We start from the raw sequence: 3,173 nt of genomic DNA, 5'->3' as shown, positions 1-3,173 counted from the left end.
ATGGCCTGGGCAGAATATTAAATCGAGGGTTCCGTGGATTTTCTTCATTCTTGAACATTCCAACTCGGTCTAAGGCGATTTTTGAGAGGATGTTCGAGGGGTTTCTTGAGGTAAGTCACTTGTGGTTTAATTTTTTCAATAATTATATTTCTCCATTGATATTTCCACCTAGATTGTGTGATTTTGAGGTGTAATTTTGGGAGTTGAAGCTAGGGATTTAGAGAATTTAATTTTGGATTTGGGTGACGATTTGGTGTCGGATTTTGGTAAATTTGGTATGGTTGGACTCGTGGGTGGATGAGCTTTCGGGTTTTGTGACTTTAATCATATCTCGAGACGTGGGCCCGGGGGGCGACTTTTGAGTCAACTTTTGACTTTTGATTAATAACTTGATTCTTTTAGCCCGTGTTAATTGTGTTGAACTGTTTGTGGCTAGATTCGAGGCATTTAAGGGTCGATTCGTGAGGCAAGGGCATGTTGAAGTAGAGATTTACATGGTTTGAGGTAAGTAATACTTCTAAGCTTGGTTCTGAGGGTGTGAAACCCCGAATTTTGTAATATGTGATTGGTGTTGAGGTGACACATGTGCTAAGTGACGGGCATGTAGGCATGTACCGTAAGAATTGTGACATGGTCGATTCCATGGAACTGAATAGGTTTTAAATCTTGATGTTACCCGTATTTTCACCATGAGTAGATCTGTTGAGCTGTCAGTCATGTTAGAAACCCTGCTTAGGCTATATGATGGTACTATTGGGACCCACATTGGTCGATCTTTGTTGTAGAACTAATTGCTTAATCTATCAATTTGTACTCAGTCGCAGTTACTACTTGCATATTATGTCTCAGTATTTGTTGTCCTTACATGTTATATCATATCATCATTGTGGGTTGATTATCATGATTCTGGTGAGCCCGAGAGACTGGAGAGGTTATTGACTGAGTGGGGCAGAGGGCCTATTATGAATGATATTTATGGGATCGGGTTGCACACCACAGCAGGCTTATTGACTGATGCCAGAATTTATCTTATTATAGCGCTTGGGCTGGATCGGCCCCTCCGGAGTCTGCACACCCACAGTGGGTGCAATGCCAGCAGTTATGACATTTGGGCTGGATCTGCCTTGTTTACTTTCATTTGGGCTGGATCTGTCCTGTTTACTTATATATGGGTTGGATCTGCCCTGTTTACTTGTATTTGGGATGGATCTGCCCTGTTTACTTGCATTTGGGATGGATCTGCCCTGTTATGTGTTAAATGTTGTTGTGAAATCTGAAAGCATGTCTAAAGTTCTTGTTGAAAGCATGTCTAAATTTCTTGTACCTTCACTTATAGAATACAAATATCTGAGATACCATTGTTATGTTTTCTGTAAATTTCCGTACTGTTAATGTTGAAAGTGGACCGTAATAATTGTACTTGTCACTACTTTCAATCCAAAGTTTAGATTTATTACTTATTGAGTTAGTTGTACTCACGTTACACCCTACACCTCGTGTGTAGATCCAAGTGCTTCCGATATCGGCGGTTGTTGATTTGCAGAGGCCAGACCTTCGGAGATCAGTGAGTTAGTTGCTTGCCGTTCGCAGACCTTGACTCTCCTCCTTTATCTTTTAGTTTATTTATTTCATTTTTACTTCCAGACAGAGTATTAGACCTTGTTAATTTGTAGATGCCTATATACTCAGTGACACCCCGATTTTGGGAAGAATTATGTAATAAATTTTGACTTCATATTGTGTTTTAAGAGATTTTCCTTTATTTAAACTGTTTTATTACCTTTCAAATATTTAAAGTATTGGAAATATCTTAATAGTCAACTTTCCTAGTACCATGATAGGTGCCACCACGACGGGTTGATTTAGGGTCGTGACAAGTTGGTATCAGAGCCTAGGTTACATAGGTCTCACGAGTCATGAGCAGGTTTAGTAGAGTCTTGCGGATTGGTACAGAGATGTCTGTACATTTCTTCGAGAGGCTGCCGAACCCTTAGGAAACTTCACATTCTTATATTCTTGTCGTGTTGACTTGTTGATTCCGGTCACTAAATTTTTGTTGTTCTATTCTCTCACATATGGTGAGGACACATGCTACCGAACAGGACGGAAAGCCACCAGTACCACCAGCTAGGGCTACGAGAGGCCGAGGTCGCAGTAGGGGTCGTGGCGGGGGCATAGGTGCAGCTCATACAGCAACTAGAGCAGCACCTGCAGATCCACCAGTTGCTCCAGCTTAGGAGCAAGTTCCAGATGTGGTTAAGCTAGTGGGGCCAACTCAAGCACCAGTTGTACCCATTGTGATTCCAGGCCTTCAGGAGCCTTTGGCTCAGATTTTGACTGTGTGTACTAGCCTTGTTCAGGCAGTTTCTATTCAGAACGTGCCAGCCACTTCTCAGGCCGGGGAAGGTACTCAGACACCCACCGCCCGTACTCCAGAGCAGGTGATTCAGGGACTTCAGATGCCGGGGGTATTTCCAGCCCAGCCAGTTGCAGCTGCTCAAGCCTAGTTAGGTCTCGTTATGCCTGATGATGAGCAGAGGAGACTTGAGTGGTTTGGGAGACTCCAGGCTCCATCATTCAGTAGGGCTGAGTCTGAGGATGCCCAGGACTTATTGGATAGGTGCCAACGGATTCTTCGCATGGCAGGTATTTTGGAGACCAATGGGGTCTCATTCACTACTTTCTAGTTTATTGGGGCTGCCTTCATATGGTGGGAGGCCTATGAGAGGAGCAGGCCAGTCGGTGCTACACCACTATCATGGCGTGAGTTCTTCATTCTCTTCTTCGAGAAGTTTGTACCACCGACCCGTAGGGAAGAGCTGCGCAGGTAGTTCGAGCAGCTATGCTAGGACGGCATGTCTGTCACCCAGTATGAGATGATATTTTCAGAGTTGGCTCGTTACGCAGTTTGGTTGGTTCCCACCAAGAAGGAGAGGATTAGGAGGTTCATTGATGGCCTCACCTATCAGTTACATTTTGCTATGACTCGGGAGAGTGTATCTGGTGTTCAGTTCGATGAGGTGGTTGATATTGTTCGGTGATTAGAGATGGTCCGTAGTTAGGAGCATGAGGAGAGGGAGGCTAAGAGGCCTCATGGATCGGTTGGTTTCGGCGATGTTCCTTCTGGAGGAAAGTTCTACCATAGTAGGGGTCGTCCTTATAGACCCGCTCAA

Source organism: Nicotiana tomentosiformis, chromosome 6, assembly GCF_000390325.3.
Source record: "Nicotiana tomentosiformis chromosome 6, ASM39032v3, whole genome shotgun sequence".
Lineage (NCBI taxonomy): Eukaryota > Viridiplantae > Streptophyta > Magnoliopsida > Solanales > Solanaceae > Nicotiana > Nicotiana tomentosiformis.
The sequence above is the reverse complement of the archived record's forward strand: the minus strand, read 5'-3'. Positions refer to the sequence as shown.